Source organism: Scyliorhinus canicula, chromosome 10, assembly GCF_902713615.1.
Source record: "Scyliorhinus canicula chromosome 10, sScyCan1.1, whole genome shotgun sequence".
In the NCBI taxonomy this organism is placed as follows: Eukaryota; Metazoa; Chordata; class Chondrichthyes; order Carcharhiniformes; family Scyliorhinidae; genus Scyliorhinus; species Scyliorhinus canicula.
The window spans coordinates 131,300,089-131,318,721 of record NC_052155.1 but is presented as its reverse complement, the minus strand read 5'-3'; positions in this window follow the sequence as shown (position 1 = coordinate 131,318,721).

Genomic DNA, 18,633 nt, shown 5'->3' with positions numbered 1-18,633 from the left:
TAACCTGCACATCTTTAGACTGTGGGAGGAAACCGGAGCACCCGGACGAAACCCACGCACACACGGGGAGGATGTGCAGACTCCACACAGAGAGTGACCCAAGCTGGAATCGAACCTGGGACCCTGGAGCTGTGAAGCAATTGTGCTATCCACAAGGCTACCGTGCTGTCCTAGTAATTTAAATTCTACATGGTTAATTATATTATTTAAACAATACTTTGAAAGTGATTCTGCCCTCGAATGAACTTAACATAGGGCAGCACGGTAGCATGGTGGTTAGCATAAATGCTTCACAGCTCCAGGGTCCAAGGTTCGGTTCCCGGCTGGGTCACTGTCTGTGCGGAGTCTGCACGTCCTCCCCGTGTGTGCGTGGGTTTCCCCCGGGTGCTCCGGTTTCCTCCCACAGTCCAAAGATGTGCGGGTTAGGTGGATTGGCCATGCTAAATTGCCCATAGTGTCCTTAAAAGTAAAGGTTAAGGGGGGGGGGGGGGGTTGTTGGGTTACGGGTATAGGGTGGATACGTGGGTTTGAGTAGGGTGATCATTGCTCGGCACAACATCGAGGGCCGAAGGGCCTGTTCTGTGTTGTACTGTTCTATGTTCTATGTTAACAGAAAATAAGGCTAATAATTAAGACTTAAACAGAGCCAACTGCATTCTTGTGTATATATATATATATAGATTGGGGTTGGTTTTCACCAATGGACTTTGTGCCCTGTACAAGATGGTGGTAAACAAAAAAAGGACTGAAAATGTGATGGTAAAGCTAGCATTCTAACTTTGAGGCCACCGCTGCCTTGTTTTTATGCTGGGCAGAGCTTTTTGAATTCAGCTCCAGAATATGATCAATTGTATGGTATTCAGCAGCAGAAATCTTTGGAACTGGATGTGGAGAAAAGTTGATTTGTCGCAAATGAAATCACTTCAGTTCGCCTGCCGTGCTCAGTTAGTCTGAAGAAGAGTCATACATGGCTGTATTCTCCGGTTGCCCAGCCACGTGTTTCTTGGCAATGCATCATTTGCTGTCAATGGGATTCTCTATTTCCACCACTTGTCAATGGGATTTCCCATTGAAGCCACCCCACATTGCCGGGAAACCTGCACTGCCAACAGGACCAGAGAATTGCAACACCCGGTGAATTGCGGCCAATGTCTCGAGACGCTAACTCTGTTTCCCCTTCCACAGATGTTGCCAGACCTGCTGAAATCTTTCTGCATTTCCCGTTTTTGTTTCAGATTTATAATGTTGGGTTCTGTGAATTGTATTGATTTTTTGTATTGCTGTTAGTGGTGGAGTTGAGCACTTTGGTTATGAACCCTCTCGGCTGCTTACCAGATGTTCCTGCAAAAGAAAGGAGAGGTCATTAGTGCATGGCAGAGGCCACTAAAGACATCACTCTCAGCATGGTAGTATGATGGATGCTGCAGTGCTGGATCCTCACTTGGTTGAGCACCGCCAACCTCTCCATCAGCACAGGAACGGTCCACATCCTCGCTGGCTAGTTGAATTGATCGCTCCTCAAAGTCTGTGGACCTTTAGTTCCAGCATTCCTCCACCTGTTTGGGATCTCTCCCTCTTCTTATGTACCAGCCTTCTCTGCATGAAGAAAGATGGATGGATTGTAAGCATGACGTGTGTTAAGACAGATGTTAAGAATGCCTGGTATGTGTGGATGGTGAGTGGGGCCAGGGAGGTGATGGAGTCACCACCCGCAGGGGAGATGAAGATGTTTGTCGGAGAGTTTGCATTGAGTGAGATCGCCATAGATGTGTGATATGTCCAAGAGTAGTGAGTGATGTAGCCACCTAGGGGTGACCACTGCCCAAACACAAAATGGAAGATTGCAAGGAATGCAGGGAAAATTGGACATGTTGTAAAAAGCAAGCAGCTTGCAGAGTGCTTGAATATTTGGACTGCTGCAGAAACCAGTTTTGCTGTTGCTGAAACCAGACAACGCTATGAAAAGAAACAGTTAGCATATTAATGAGGCGATACCGGGCGATCCCCAGGCACAAAAGACACAAGTTAGCACTAACCGATACATTGAATGGAAGGCTAGACTTTTCGGCGCCAAAGAAGCTCAAAACAATGAGTCCCAAGAACGGCCCCAGTGATCGAGATACTGTCCTGTTATTGGGGAATTCAAATCAATCGATTGGGAAGAGACCCAATTGATTACAAGAGTATAGAGGGTCCGCCCAGGTGGGCGCAAGACCCTGATAGGAGTATAAAACAGAGACCCCGACCCCAGCTCGCTCTCTCTGCCAGCCTCTCCTCGACCAGCTCTCTCTGTCAGCCTCTCCTTGACCAGCTAACCCTCCCAGCAGAACACCGTTGCAGCAAAATAACCTTGTGGAGGAGAGGTCTGGAAAAGCAGCCGCCAACAAGTAAGTGTCACAATGCATGCTACGGGAATAGACACTCCTGACCCCTTTAGACCATAACCACTGGAAGCCTGCAGGACCCTGGACAAAGCTAGAAGCCGTTGTTCCCTGATCCGGCAGTCCCCTTAACCAGATAAGTATTTGGCCTAGTAGTGGTAGGATTAGCCTAGTCTTATAGTTTATATGCATGATTAGTAGATTACTGTAATATAATAAACGTGTCTTGTTTGAACTTACTAATTGGTGTATGGTTTTATTGCTTTGAACTTGACCTTGAAACTTGTGGCGGTATCTTAAAGATACCTGGCAACTCCAAAGCTAAGTAACAAAACAGAGCCAAATTGAGTGTTAAGCACACTCACCCAGAACGAGCAACAGTGATGAGAAGAGTGCCTTACCGTGGCAAAACAAAGGAGATTGTTCATCCTCTTCTGCAGGGCATTGGCACTGATCAATGCTGAATTGGTGACCTTGTTTGCAAGTCTTCAGCCAGAACATGGGCAGGTGCTCAAGGGAGACATCTGTAAATTTGGGTGCAGAATGTCACCTGCGTTTGGCAGCCATGACATCCTCTAACTTGAAGCTCTATTTGACGGTGGCTTTTAAATATGGCGCCTGGATCCTTGAAACTGTGAGGTGATGGTGGGGTGGGTGGATCAGATGCCGCAAACCAACACTATGGCATGGAACTCGTGCTTGCTAATTATTTCCTTTGAGTGTCACACATTGCGGCGTAATAAGCCACCTTTGCGGTCAGTGGGCTCAACATTGCTTTCCCCACTTGATATTGGACTATACAGATTTTCTAAGATGATTATGCCCTATTTATTGACCTGCATGATGTTCTGCTTGTGGCCACACATCAGCTGCACATTGAAGCTTTGGAATCCTTTTAGGTTGCTGTACATGGCAGAGAACACATTCAATGTCCACAAAGCAATGTGCATGCAACCAACAGCACCCTGCACCATGGGGAAGCCTGAAAACCCTGCAGACACCGATGCTTCCTCTCTCTGACAAAAGGAAATTTTGGACATGACCTATCAGCTGCGTTGCACTTGAATGGGGGTGTGATGTGGCCGATAGTTGCCAGAAGAGGACTCCCCTGGCTTTCCCAATGTCGGTTTTAGATCTACTTGGGCGTGCTCATCCAGGTTCTACCAAGCTCCCGCCTTCTAACGACCTCCCAGAGAGTCCCCAACCAGGCAGAACACCACATGGGTGGGTCTCGGTGCCATTGGAGGCCAAGGATAGGGCAGTGTGACCCTGGCCCTCTTCCTGGAATGCACGCATTTTGGCACTGCCAGGCTGACACCTTGGCACTGCCACCATGCCACTGCCAAGGTGCCTGGGTGGCACTGAAAAGCTTAATGGAGCACTGCCAGGGTATCAGCATAGCAGTGCCAGGGTGACCAGGTGCCAAGGTGACACTGTAAATGGTCAGGGTCTGAGGAGCCATGTCCATAAAAGGAGAGTACGGTGGAGTATGAAGGGTGGGGTGCAGGATCGGTATGAAGGGGCTTTTGAAAGGTTAGGGAGTGTGAAGAGTGGTGTTCTCGAAGGGGGGAGGGCGGGCAAAAGGGAGTGTGGGAAGTCCTGAAAAGGAGGTACCATCAATGACCCCATAGCTGGGTGTCATCCACTTGGGGGTGGTGTGGGGTAATGCCCATGTGTGTGAGCTGTTACATTGCCCATGGTTTGTGGGTGTAGAGGACCCCCAATCTCTTTTAGAGTTTGCGGCACCGTTTCAAAATGGTGGCCCGATTATTGAGGAGCCGATCTGGCTAGAGAGTTAGCTCCCCAGTGATGAAAATAATTAATGTGTGGGCTTGACCCAGGAGAAACTCCCCAGGGCCTAGAACAGTGACGAAGTATGCCTGGAAAGCAGTGGGGAACTCGCCGATAGAGCCAACAGGAAGCTCCCAGCAATACCTGCCACAAATAACGCTTGGAAACTTTTCCGTTAGATTGTGCCCAATATAATGGGTACGACCTGCCCGAATGGGAATAGACTCCCATAATGGCCGCGATTAGCTGGTTCCCCTCAGTGGGGAATGTATGGCCGAGGCTGCAGTTAGTTCTATTTCCTGCACTGAGGAACTCTGCTCGCCTTTTTTAATTGGTGCCTCGATCTCTCGACCCCCTGAACCCCACCATGCCCCAACTCACCAATAAGGGGGTCCTCGGATCTGCCTGAACGGCACTTGCCCGAGATCTCCAAGTTGAGGGGGTTAGATCCCATACCTTGGTTAGATCATGGGAATGCATATTAGAGTGAGATTAGCTGTCTCACCCTAATAGCACATTTGCTAAAACATGATCCTGCCCACAATGGTCAGGAGTCACATTGCGATGTCTCATGCGATCGTGTTAGATCATGCACAGTGTAGTGAGGCAGGTAGATCATAGGATCCCTGCAATGCAGACAGGCCATTCGGCCCATCGAGTCTGCACCGGCCCTTGGAAACAGCACCCTACCTAAACCCACGTCTCTATCCTATGCCCGTAACTCAGTAACCCCACCTAATCCAGTTGGACACAAAGGGGCAATTTAGCATGTCCAATACACCTAACCTGCCATAGGAGGAATCCAGAGCACTCAGAGGAAACCCACGCAGAAACGGGGAGAAAGTGCAAACTCCACACAGTCACCTGAGGCCAGAATTGAACCCGGGTCTCTAGAGCTGTGAGGCAGCAGTGCTAACGACTGTGCCACCGTGCCGCATAACCCTGGAAGAGGGATCTCCCGGTACCGGTGGGTCGCGTTGTGCCGCACTGCACTGCTTTCGGGTGTAACGCAGGTGGTAGATCTCGTCTAAAATCTTTGGAAAGCAACAGGCAAGTACTTCATCAATTCCTGAAATCCCTCTGCAACTTTTTGATTTTAGTGTGTGGTGTAATGTGGTGTAAATATTGTGCGGCACTGACTTTATTGATCCTTTGAGGGCTGTGCAAGCAAAATATAACAAGGTTCCTGCATGCGCAAGTATTCTTTTTTTTTTGTTTTGCTATTAAACCTGGCAGTGTTTTGAAGGTAAATTTAATGATCTCGGGTTCCCAAAGGGAGACATCATAATACTGCAATGCTAATTCTCCAATCCATGCTGTCTTGGAGTGTGTCACCTCTTGGCAGAGGATAACTAAATTTTACCCTGCCTTAATTTAGTTACCCATTTCCTTCAATAAGTAAATCCTTCTACTTTGTTTTAGTCTTGAAGCATATGAAATGCAGATGACAAGGAAGATAAGTTATGTAACCAGTCACATTGCCAATTAGAATGGCAGAAATTCCATGAGGGAGGCAGTAACTTTAATTAGGACACGGGGAATCCACACTGAGTGAAAGAAAGAACTTTGATTTATTTGCAATTACGGTACATACACTTCTCTGTAGATCCCTATCGAGTCTCTTCTGTTCGGTACCCGACTGGCTGACCTTTTATACCAGTGTTCTTCAAAGTCGGGGGCGCGACCCGCAGGTGGGTCGCGGGCGGGTGTTGGGAGGGTCTTGGAGCCGTTGTCCGCGGCGCGCCTGATCGCGCAAATCCCTGCGCAGCAGCCGGCTTTTAATAATGCCAGCTGCAAGCGGCCTTTAAAATGGCCACGAACATGTTAAAAAAAATCGGCCACATTGCGCATGCGTGCCAATCATCGTGCGCGCATGCGCAATGCGGCCAACGTTTTTTTAAACATGTTCGGGAATGCGCATGCGCGCCGATAATCGGGCACGAATGCACAGTGCGGCCGCTATTTTTTTAAACGGTTGCAACGTTTAGGTTCACAAGTTCTGTAGTGGTATTTATTCATTTATTTTATTCATTTAATTTAAATTTTTTTCATTTATTTTATTCATTTTTTTTTACAAGTTTGGGGGGTATTTTATTCATTTTATTACAAGTTTGGGGGGTTTATTAATTTTTTTCATTTATTTTACTCATTTTATTTCCTTTTACAAGTTCGGGGGGGGGGGTTTATTTAATAAAAATTTACAGGAAAAATATGCAGAACTTTGGACGGATGGAGACTCCATGCTTTCTGACACTGGAAGGCTTCACTTTCATCCAACAGGTTCCATTGGAGGAGCGTGTACGAGGGCCAAAGGGACATAAAACCATTTCCTCCATTTTTGTCAGTAGCAAACAAGGTACGAGAAGATGGTGGGTCATGAAGGTCGGCCGGCGTGGGTCGCAAAGGTCGGCCAGGTTGTGTCCCGAAGGTTGGCCGGTTGGTAAAAATGGGTCTCCGGAAAAAAAGTTTGAAGAACATTGTGCTGTGATATATAAAAGTTTGGGAACCACTACAGTAGATCAAACTGAAGGAGGTGCAAGTGAAATGTTGCTTCACCTGAAAGGAGTGTTTGGAGCCTTGGACATTAAGGGGGGAGGAGGTAAAGAGGCAGGTGTTGCACCTTCTGCGTTTGCATGGCAAGGTGCCATGGGAAGGAGATGAAAGGCATAATAATCTTTATTATTGTCATAATTAGGCCTACTTATGACAACACTGCAATGAAGTTACTGTGCAAATTCCCTATTCGCCACACTCTGGCGCCTGTTCGAGTACACTGAAGGGGAACCGGAGTGCCTGGAGGAAACCCATACAGGATACAAGGAGAACATCTGCACAGACTGATCCAAGCCGGGAATCAAACCCAGGTCCCTGGTGCGGTGAAGCAACAGTGCTAATCACTGAGCTACCATGGTGATTGAGGAGTGGATTAGAGTATCACAGAGGTAGTGGTTCCTCCAGAATGCTGATGGGGAGTTAAGGGGAAGATGTGTTTCGTGGTGGCATCATGTTGGAGCTGGCGGGTATGGCAGAGGATGATTCTTTGAATGCAGAGACTGGTGGGGTGGAAAGTGAGGACAAGAGGATCCCTATCATAGTTCTGAGAGGGAGGAGAGGAGGTGAGGACAGAAGTGAGGCAGATGGGTTGGACATGGTTGAGTGCCCTGTCAACCACAGTGAGGGGAAACATCATTTGAGGAAAAAGGCAGACATGTCAGAAGCGCCGTTTTCGAAGGTGGCATCTTCAAAACAAATGTGACGGAGACAGAAAAACTGGGAGAATGGGATGGAGTCCTCACAGGAAGCAGGGAGTGAGGAGCTCAAGGTAGCTGTCGGGGTCACTGGGCTTGTAATGAATATTGGTGGGCAGTCTATCACTAGAGATAGAAAGTTCAAGGAAAGGAAGAGAAATAATGGAGGTGGACTATGTGAAGGTGAAGGAGAAGTAGAAATTGGAAGCAAAGTTTTTGAGTTCCAGAAGAAAGCAGGAAACAGCAAGAGTTGTGGGAGAGGGCCTGAGTACGATTCAAATAAGGAATGTTCCACATACCTCAGAAAATGACAGGCATATTTTGGGCCCTTACAGATACTCATGGGCATACCTTTTATTTGCAGGAAGTGAGGCAAAGGAGAAATTGTTGAGTGAGAGATGAAGTTCAGCTAGGCAGAGGAGATTAATGGTAGATGGAGATTTTATGGGTCTCTGCTCAAGGAAGATGCGGAGAACCCTCAAACTCTTCTGGTGGCGGATGGAGGTGCAGAGGGATTGGATGTCCACAGTGAAGAGGAGGCAGTTCGGGCTGGGAAACTGAAAATTGTTGATATGACGTGGGGCATCAGAGGAATCGTGGATGTAGGTGGGAAGAGATTGAACAAGGGGAGAGTGTGTGAGCCAAGGAAGAAACACCTTCTATGGGGCAGGAACAGGCTGGTATGATGGATCTGCTGGGGTGGATGTCAGATAAGACGACGAATGAAATGGATGAGGACAGCTTTGAGAGGTGGTGAATGGGTGTTGCCGGAGTGTGTACATATGGTGGCACATGGCACTCCGAGGTGTGTTGTATTTCCCTGACATACCTGTAATCCAGTGTGGATTCAAAACACAAGGGATTCAACTTCAGTTAGAATTCATGAGGGTAAGTTGGAGATGCAGGCAGTCACTGGGGTGGAAATGTGGCTGTGGAAGCAAGTTTTGGCAAACACCTTGTTAAACATCAGAGGGAAGTGGGAAGCAATGAAAGTGAACATGGTAAAAGAGACATGGAATTCCCATCACAGGGAAGAGCTGAACTTCCTTCTGGCCTTCTCCCCAGTTCCATTCCTTTATTTGCCTCATCATCTAACCCCTTAATCTTCCTTTCAGGTTTGAAGGAAAGCGCATTCCAGCAAATTATTGATACTAATGTCCATCTAGCACCACCACATCCCTTCTTCTCACCCCAATTCTTGCCTTGTATTCACCATACCCTCTGACAGTCCCCCTCTGATACTGAGTGTTCTGTGCTCAGCAAAGGTCTCAGTTTCATCCCTTAAGTCCTCAGCTCAATGATTTTCTTTGTCCATCACCTTTGGCTCTGTGCTCACTTCTTTGGGCAGGTGTCCTCTCCTGTTCAAAGGATCCTTCTCCCTGCCTCCAGTCTTCTCCCGCTAATCGGTCCTTCGCTCTGGCCTCCGACCTACTATTGATATTTCCATTGAGAACTGTTACCGTGACCTTGGCCATCTCAATTTCTCTGCTCCTCTCACCCACTCTAACCTATCCCCTTCTGAACCTGCTGCACTCCTTTCTCTCAAGTCAAACCATAACTTTGTTTTCCCCAACATAGATTAAAGTTATGCATCAGAGCAAACTACAATTATGCAGGACAGTTTTTGTACGTTTATTGTAAGAAGCCACTCAGCAATAAAATTATTACTTGAATGTGCCAATAGTTTGCACAAGGAAGCCTCGGGTTAAACATTATAGTGATAGATAGTATTGAGCATGGATCAACAAGAGCAGTCATAACCAAGTGGGAAATCATGGTCAAGGGAGAAGTTATGACCTAGATATTTTCCTTAGTAGACAGACATTTAATCACTGTGCATGTGTGAAGAATAGGAGCATGAAAGATTGGCAAAAGATCAACATTTTGTGATTGTTACCAGGAAAGTGGACACAGTCTTAAATGTTGCGCTGCTGGTGATCATAAGCCGGTTGGACATTTATGGAGTGGGATTTCTTGTGATTCATGAAAGGTCGGACAATAAAAGATGGACAACAAATCCTGAGCGTAACAAGGATTCCATATCCCATGAATGGATAACAAAAAGGATTGTAAAGAAGTCACTTGATAATACAGAACTTGAAATATTCTGAAAAGGTTGCTGAAGCTTTTCACCTTGCACTCATTAGGACAAATGCAAGAATGTCAAATTTCAAATGATCACAAAAATTTATACTACAGTAGAAAAGTGTACTGACTAGTTGCACATCGACCCTGCATGGCTAAGGTGCTGGCATGGAGAAAGTAACAGGCAACTATAGGCTCTCTAAGTTCCCAGATAATTCAAAGAAGGCACCAACCTGAACATATTCCTTTATTCACACAAATGTTGCTTCCAGCAAGAGTAAAAGAAGCACATTACAATCTTGATTGATTAATTTAAATTAATTCTTCGTGTAGCACACTCAAGATCATTCAGCAAGTACTGCCCAGTCATGGAATCACATCTAACAGCAAACATTTTATTTTGGGTTGCTGCAGTATGATCTGCCTGTTGGCAACAACTGAAAGAATGTCTGATCTTTCATTTAATCAGCCAGTCATTGGTATAGATGGCCATATATCTGGCATCACACCAGCACTGAAATTCATACACAGCAATGCTCAGTTGTGTGGTAGACAGAACAGGTTAGCTTCTCCGTTCCTGAGACTAAGTGTTGACGCTAGTGCAGCATTCACGGGGTTCCATGGCAGCAAAATTGGTGCGGTACCTGGACTGATTTAGCAACTGTTGAGGGGCTAGCACCGGCACCATATGGAACACAATCGATTCCATAAGAAATGGCGTTGGATTCGCAGAATTCGTGTTCACTCTCAGGAGGCTGACAGGCTGCAGCCTCACCTTGGCAGAGCCGAGGGCCCTGGACGTGGTCAATGGCCCGGGGCAAAGGGAGGAAGTGAGACCCCGCTAAGTTGCGGTTCCCCATCATGGCAAGTCTGTCAACCCTCCAAACACCACCCCCACACAACCCTCACCCCCACACCACCTTCACCTTCAACCCAACCTCACCTCATCCTCACCCCACACCCTCATCCCTGCATTACCCCCACCCTCACCCCACCCTCACCCCTACCCTCGTGCCTACACCACCCTCACCCCCACCTTCACCCCATACCACCCTCACCCCCACGCTCACCCTACACCACCCTCATAGCCATGACCCCCCGGTCTGTGGTCCAATCATGGTCTTGCCCTGGGTCTTGCATCCATAATGGCCGGTGCCACTGCTGGTGGTGGGACTGGTCCATCAGGTGTCCCTGGCATCCAGCCAATGCCATAGCCAGTGCCCCAGCTGCCGAGCAGCGATGAGGGGAGCAGTACGGAAGCGAGTCATGGACCTGAGACCCAAGACACCCTGGAGCTCGAGTCCGAGGATGATACAGATTTTCCGTCACAATACCCTCCCCCAACCCAGAGACACTCATGTTGGTTGGGCATTTTAGCGAAGAGGCTTCTGAGACACTGGTGCGCACCATACAGCTGATCTCATACATCAGGGAGAGGTCAGAACTCCCGAGGGGGTACGCAGTCAGAGGGAGGGCCGACCCCAGGGACTAGCGGGCATCCAGCCAGGTTTCCGGCTTCTGGAACCGACAGTTCCATTGATTGTGGAGATGCAGTCACAGATTGAGGGATGACGAGGGTTGTCGGCGGGCATCCAGCACCTGCAGGTGCAGGAGTCCAACTGTGTGCAAGGGCAGGAGGTGGTGCCTCCATGTGTGCTACCAAGGCCAACATCGTACGGGTGACGTCCGCGGTGGAGGCATTGAGGGCAAGGATTGCGGCTATGGATCAGCATGTCCAAGGCCTGGGGCATTCTGTGCAGGTGCTGGCCGAGGGTCAGGACAGGGTTGCTGCCTCACAGGCGACCATGTGTGAGAGCCACCTGGAAATTGCAGTGGCACTTCCGAGCGTGGCCCAGTCACAACGGGCCATGACTGGGAATGTCGGCGGCATTGACCAGGCACTGGCTGACGTGGCGTAGACAGAGAGAGAGGTGGCCCAGTCTTAGAGTGAGATGGCGCAGTCACTGACTGATGTGACACAGGCCCAGAAGGTGGTGGCACAGTCAATATCTGATGTGGCGCAGTCCCAGATGGAGATAATCCACTCCTTGAGCTCCAAGGCTGCGAGCATGCAGAATTTGGTTGAGACCAAAATGGGCTGCCATGACTGGCAGTGCCAGGTGATGGGGGAGCCTCAGGATATAGCTTGCACCCCCGTCCCATGGGGCCATTGGGAGGTGATGGGGTCCGTACCGGTGGCTTCTGCAGGGTAGGCGCCGGAACACCATAGCACCTCCGACTCCCCTCCGCCTCCTGCCCCTGGTGTATCTGGTGGACAGCACCCGGGCAGCAGCCGTGCCCATCCAGACCCAGATGCCTCAGAAAACGCCTGCTGGGGGGACCCAGATTGCAGGGTGGGCATCACAGCAGGCCGCCTCCATTCCCGTTATAGTCTGGGGATCCACCTAGACATAGCGTTAGGGCCCATAAGGCCAGAGAGGGTGTGCGGCGGGGGATGGGATGCAGTGACTGTGCCCCTGGCCAGTTTCCCAACCCCCTTTCGGTCGGTAAACCTGGAGATGCCAACACTAGGTAAGTTGGCACGGGTGCAGGTCACTGTTTAGTTATAGGGGCTAGGGCACATTTCTGTAAATATTTGTGCACATTACAAACCTGTTACCACTGTTACAGCTAGCCTTGATGCTCTGCCAAATAGGTATGAGGGTTGGGCTGCTCTGGGTTGACCAGAGAGGGTGTGCGGCGGGGGATGGGATGCAGTGACTATGCCCCTGGCCAGTTTCCCCCCCCCCCCTCCCCTTTCGGTCGGTCAACCTGGAGACGATCAGAGCGTACCATGTGCGTTGACCCTGGCGCACATGTCGTGCGGCCTCCCGTGCGTGCCTGGGCCCTATGTCTTGCCCATTCTCGCCTTCCCCAGCATCCTCCTCTTGCATGAGAACTGCTGTTCATTCTTCTCCTCCAGCACATCACCCCTATGCTGTGCGATGTTGTGGAGGATGCCGCAGACTGCCACAACCCTGTGAGAGGGGCAATCTCATGAGTGTTCCTGAATAAGGATTGAGGAGTTCCTGAGGTTGAGCTCAGACCTGTTGGCCTTCACACAGGAAAGACCAAAGGAGGTCACTATCAATGTGGGGGAAAGACACGGTACCCATTCTCTCAGATAGGTGCCCATCATTTGTGAGCAGGGAGGTTAAGACAAATCTCACAATGGTGAATAATCTGTCTCATCTCTGGAGCCTACTCTCATGGCTCCGTGGATGAGGACAGCAGCTCCTGTCATTCGCGCGCATTCCTCAGAATCCACGGCAACTGAGGAAAGCCCATCCATATCGCTCTTAGGTGGTGCCTGCACAGGTCTGCCAGCCGGAAAACACCTACCAAGGTCACCTACATCACAAAAATCTGCCTCTGTTGCCACTGTCACAGTCAGGTGGGGTGACCTAGACATGACACATACAAAAGTGAATTTAAGATACGGTGAGCATAGCCAAGGTTTTGAATTGGATTCTTATGTTTTCTTTTCACATCACTTGGGCTTTTAAATGATCCAACTGGATGTTTTTGCTTTGTTTAATGTTATCACCACATATTACTACGTGCTCACAAGTCATGAGTGTCCCGTGTGTTTGATTGGTCTTTGCCTCATCAATGCCTGTTGAGAGATGTTTGGAGCATGAAATGTTATTGCAAAGTCAGTGGTGCCACATTAAGTTCATGGAATGGTTATTTTTGAGGAGTTGGAGATGGAGCTGGTGCGCAGGGACTCAGTTGGAAGGCAGGGCATGCCAGCCTAGCCGAACAAAACACTGAATCAAGGCCTCCCTCGTGTCCCAACCTCCCTGAAGGTTCTGGATTTCTGCTTCTTCGTCCTCGACACCCAGACTCTAGATCGGGGTCTTCATTGGTCTCCAGATCTGAGGCAGGTGCACCAGTAACAGCGGCTATCTGGTCCAGTGGTTTCCCCCTCAAATGAGCGAAGTTGTGCCGAGCATAGAAGTCAACGACGATTAGCGACACTTGCTCTGGTTGATACTGCAGGACGCCCCTGTAGTCGTCCAGGCATCAGAACCACAACTTCAAAAGGCCAATGGTCCTCTCCACTACCTCCTTGTGGCCTCTGTCCTTGGGCGCCTGAGTGGTGCCATTAGCTGCCTTTTCAAAGGATAACCCTTGTCATCAAACAACTGTCAAGGTGAGATGGAGCTGTGAACAGCCTTGGCACTTGACAGTGATGTAGAACATAATTATTGTGGGAGCTGCCAGGAGATCTCACACAGGCCTATAGAATCTGGGTCTTCGGGCAGCACGGTAGCACAGTGGTAGCACTGCTGCCTCATGGCGCTGAGGACCTGGGTTCAATCCGGCCCCGGGACCCCCTCCATGTGAAATTTTCACATTCTCCCCATGTCTGCGTGGGTCTCACCTACACAAATTAATGATGTGCAGAGTAGGTGAGTTGGCCACGCTAAATTACGCCTTAATTGGAAAAAGGGAATTGGGAACTCTAAATTTATTTTTAAAAAGAATCTGGGTCTTGTGGTCACAAAATATCTCAACATTCAGAGAATGAAACCCCATCCTATTGATGAAGGTGCCTGTCTGGCCAATCAGCACCTTGATGGCCACATGGATGTAATTAATGGATACAGAGGAACTCTGCAATTGCAGAAAAGCCTCTTGCTGACTTTATTTGTCCTGAAATGAACAGAACATCAGTCACCAGCTTAAGCAGTGTGCAGCTGACTGGGAGACTCCGCAAAGATCACCCACAAGACTCTCAAAGAATTCAGATGCATAAAAGTTAAGTGCAGTTACCCTGACAGCTAAAGGCGTGAGGTGGCAACCAAAAAATTGTAGACTAACTCCAGTCCAATCATCTGCCAGACAGTCTTGATGGCTTCCCTTGAAAGCTGACGCCTCCTGCAGCACTTCAGCCATGTCCAGGTAGTTAGTTTGGTGCTACCAGCACCCTGATAGCTGGCTAGTGGCATCTTCTGCCTACCCTGCTGGCCTTGAGCACCCTGTGCCTATACCTGTGCTCTGAGCTGACGCTTGACACCACTTGGCCTCCTCTCCCTTTGCCATCTGTCCTCCACCTCATGGGAGGTGCTCCCTGTTGAGAACACTATACCATCTAGAGATGCAAATGGGTCAGCTCTGTGCACGGAGGGTGACAGAGGGACGCAAATCTTCCATGTCAGAGGACAGCAATGTCCTAAACACTCCATACTCCATTCTGAACCCCCCACAGAATGCACGGAAAATCCTTAAGATGCTCCAAACCCAATCCATCACTAAACTCCCATAACCTTCAAACTCCTCAGCCTGCCTTTTCTCCAGCATTCTTTTATCCCACCAATTGATGAGAAAACAGCAAAAACGGATTGACCACCTGCCTGTATTGCTATGTGCCAAACTGAAAGGCACACCGGCAATGTAATACTGTGGTCAACTGGAGAATTAATGCTGTCAAGTGGCCCCATAATTGACAGAGAACGCACTACCGATCCGCGCCTGCACCCATAAACCGTAATATGATGCACACAATGCATGGGCGAAATTCTCCGCGGACCGTCGTGACGCCGATTTCCGGCGAGCAAAACCCGTGCAGATGACTCCGGCGTCGGGGCCTTCTTTTAGGCCGCTAATCTCCGTTCCCGGAGGGGCCAGCATCGGACCGACGCGATACGCGTCATTTTAATGCGCTGCAGAAGTGGCGCGTTGAGAGAGAGAGGACGGGTACCGGCGTGGGGAGAGGAGGAGAGGGAGGGGAGAGAAGGAGAGAGGGGGGGAGAGGAAGAGAGGGGGGGGGGGAGAGGAAGAGAGGGGGGGGGAGAGGAGGAGGGGGGGAGAGGAAGAGAGCAGGGGGAGCGGAGGCGAGAGGGGGGAGCGGAGGAGGGGGGGAGAGGGGTGTGGGTACCTGCCTTCAGAGGGACGGGGGTGTGGGTACCTGCCTTCAGAGGGAGGGGGGTGTGGGTACCGGCCTTCAGAGGGAGGGGGGTGTGGGTACCTGCCTTCAGAGGGAGGGGGGTGTGTGTACCGGCCTTCAGAGGGAGGGGGGTGTGGGTACCTGCCTTCAGAGGGAGGGGGGTGTGTGTACCGGCCTTCAGAGGGAGGGGGGTGTGTGTACCGGCCTTCAGAGGGAGGGGGGTGTGGGTACCGGCCTTCAGAGGGAGGGGGGTGTGGGTACCTGCCTTCAGAGGGAGGGGGGTGTGGGTACCGGCCTTCAGAGGGACGGGGGTGTGGGTACCTGCCTTCAGAGGGAGGGGGGTGTGGGTACCGGCCTTCAGAGGGAGGGGGGTGTGGGTACCTGCCTTCAGAGGGAGGGGGGTGTGTGTACCGGCCTTCAGAGGGGGGGGGGTGTGGGTACCTGCCTTCAGAGGGAGGGGGGTGTGGGTACCTGCCTTCAGAGGGAGGGGGGTGTGGGTACTGGCCTTCAGAGGGAGGGGGGTGTGGGTACCGGCCTTCAGAGGGAGGGGGGCGGTGTTGGAGGGGGGTAGGGGTGGTGGTGAGGGGGGTAGGGGTGGTGGGGTGGGGGCAGGGGGGGGGCGCCGTTGCCCCCAACCCCCCACCTCTATCCCCCCCACCCCTATCCCCCCCACCCCTACCACCCCTACCCCCCTCACCACCACCCCTACCCCCCTCATCACCACCCCTACCCCCCTCCCCACCACCCCTATCCCCCTCCAACGCCGCCCCCCACCCCCCCTCCAACGCCGCCCCCCATCTCTCTCAACGCCGGTACCCCCCCTCTCTCTCAACGCCGCAACCCCCCTCTTATCGCCGCAACCCCCCCCCTCAACGCCGCAACCCCCCTCCAACGCCGCAACCCCCCTCCAACGCCGCAACCCCCCCCCCAAACGGCGCAACCCCCCCCCCACACAAACGCCGGGACTCTCTCCTCCTCCCCCCTCCCCCCCCCCCCCCCCCCCCCCCCCCCCCCCCCCCCCCCCCCCCCCCCCTTCGCCCTAGGTCACTGAACGGCGTCAACCATCTTCAATGGTTGACGCCGTTTTAAAGCCACTCTGTTTTTCGCCGACGTGACCCGTGGCCACGTCGGCGGGACTTCGGCCCATCCGGGCCGGAGATTTGGTGAAAGTAAAAATATAATGAAATCCCGCCGGCGCCAGCTGTTCTCAGAGGCTGCCGACGGGATTTGCACAACGCCGGTTTTTGGCCGGTCGGAGATTTAAAAACCCGGCGGGAGCGGGAATAACGCCGCCGCCGGCCTATTCTCCGACCCTGCGTGGGGTCGGAGAATTTCGCCCATGATGTCCTTGGCATCGTGCGCGTCTGCATCAGGTATGTGCCTCCCCAGGCCATAGAAAATTCTGCCCGTTATGTTTCTGCTTTGGTTGTGTTACCATCACAGATTCACATCTATATTCCTTTCACAATCATGTGGGTAAACCAGACATGACCTGTTAAAATTATAATTCTTATAATGAAAATTGTTAAATGGAAATAAAATAAACATGAGTCGTGAAGGTGTCAAATGACAGAACATTGACTATTTCCTGAGGCAGTTTGTTTCATTGTTGGATTGTCCTTGGGGAGAAAGTTGGTTGAAACACCAGCCGGAATTCTCCAGCTGTTTGCTGGCTGCAGGACACTCTGGTCCCATTGGCAACACATCCGAGCGTATCCCGGCAGTGTGTGGGGGCTTCTCTGGGAAATCCCATTCCGAGAGAAGACAATCCTGACACCAGTGAGTGGCGTGCTACCTCCCGCCACCAGGAAACACGTGGCTGGGAGGCCGGAGATTGCCGCCCACTGTCTTGGAAACAAATGGGACAGGATTCTGGTGGCAGAATTGGGAAAATTGTGGCCGGCACTGGGCTCCCAACGGAATGCCATGCTCCTCTGCCCCGACAGCGCCGTTAAGGCATTCCACTCCATATGTACGGTAAAGGTTGTTGGCATATCACCAACGGGCCTGAAAGGGATTTCTCCGGGGCTCCCGCGATGCTCCAGCTCCGACAGGAGGAATTACCGATGGTGATTTTCACTTGTCATAAGTTTTACAAATTTGGAAGCAGGCTGAGGGAGAGGGAGGAGGTAGGACATGCTCCAAGAGGCGCGACTGTGGGCTGCCGATTCTGCCACTGTCAGGGTTGGCTGGCAGTTGTGGGGGGGGAATGTCTGCCAGGTGTAGTGGGGGGGGTGACCAGGTGATGGACCCTGGCGTTGGGGTAACCCCAGGGACCAGGGCCCGGCGCTGGTGGCCTGCAAGGCAGCTATCTTGCTGCGCATCCAACTGCCCTTGGTTGCGCAGAGTGACACCAGCCATTATGGATGCACCCAACCCCTCCCTCCTCCCCACCAAGCCTCACCCCCCCGCAACACATCCTTTACCCCATCAACCCGAACCACAAAGGGGCCCCACCCAGTCAGGGGCATCACTTGACCCACATAACGGTATCCCTGAAAGGGGAGCGCTGGACTGGGCAGCAGAGCCACCGGTACCCCTGCCAGCAGGGACGGATGCCAGGACCCGAGGTTCCCGCAATTCCAAACACCAACGGGGTAAGGTGTGCAGTGCGGACGGCAGAGTGCCAGGGGAAATGGCCGGGGGAGGGTGTGCGGATTAGGAGGCAGAGGGGAAGAGAGGGACATGTGGGGACAGGGGTTACAGTGCAGGCTAGGGCCACCATGTAGCCAGTGGACCTGATTGGGCATAGTGATTGCACCATGCTCACGTGTCTGCCTTTCATACCCTGCAGACAAAGGACTTTGGAATCGAACCAGGAATGGTGGCCTTCATCCTGACTGCCGCAGCCCTGGGGATGCACTCAGGCTGTACGAGCAGGAGCTGCTTGGGGAGGATCCTGCAACAAGGGAGACTGATCAAGAGCAATGGAAGCCAGCCAGTGGGAATGGAGAGCCAGCCACCCAACATGCCATGAAGCAGATCGAAAGGAGATGCCGCATGAGGCTTTGTGTGTACCAGCAGCGCCTGATATTCGAGGATCTGACGGACTGGGCATGCTGTCGAAATCTCCGGCTGAGCAAGGAGATGGTGCAACATATCTACCAGATCATGCTGCACCTGGAACCGCGGGGATATGGGGCAGGATACCCTTCCTCAGTGGACATCAAGGTGACAGTTGCCTTGAATTTTTATGTTACGGAGTTCTGCCAGGTGCTGAGTGGGGACCTGACCA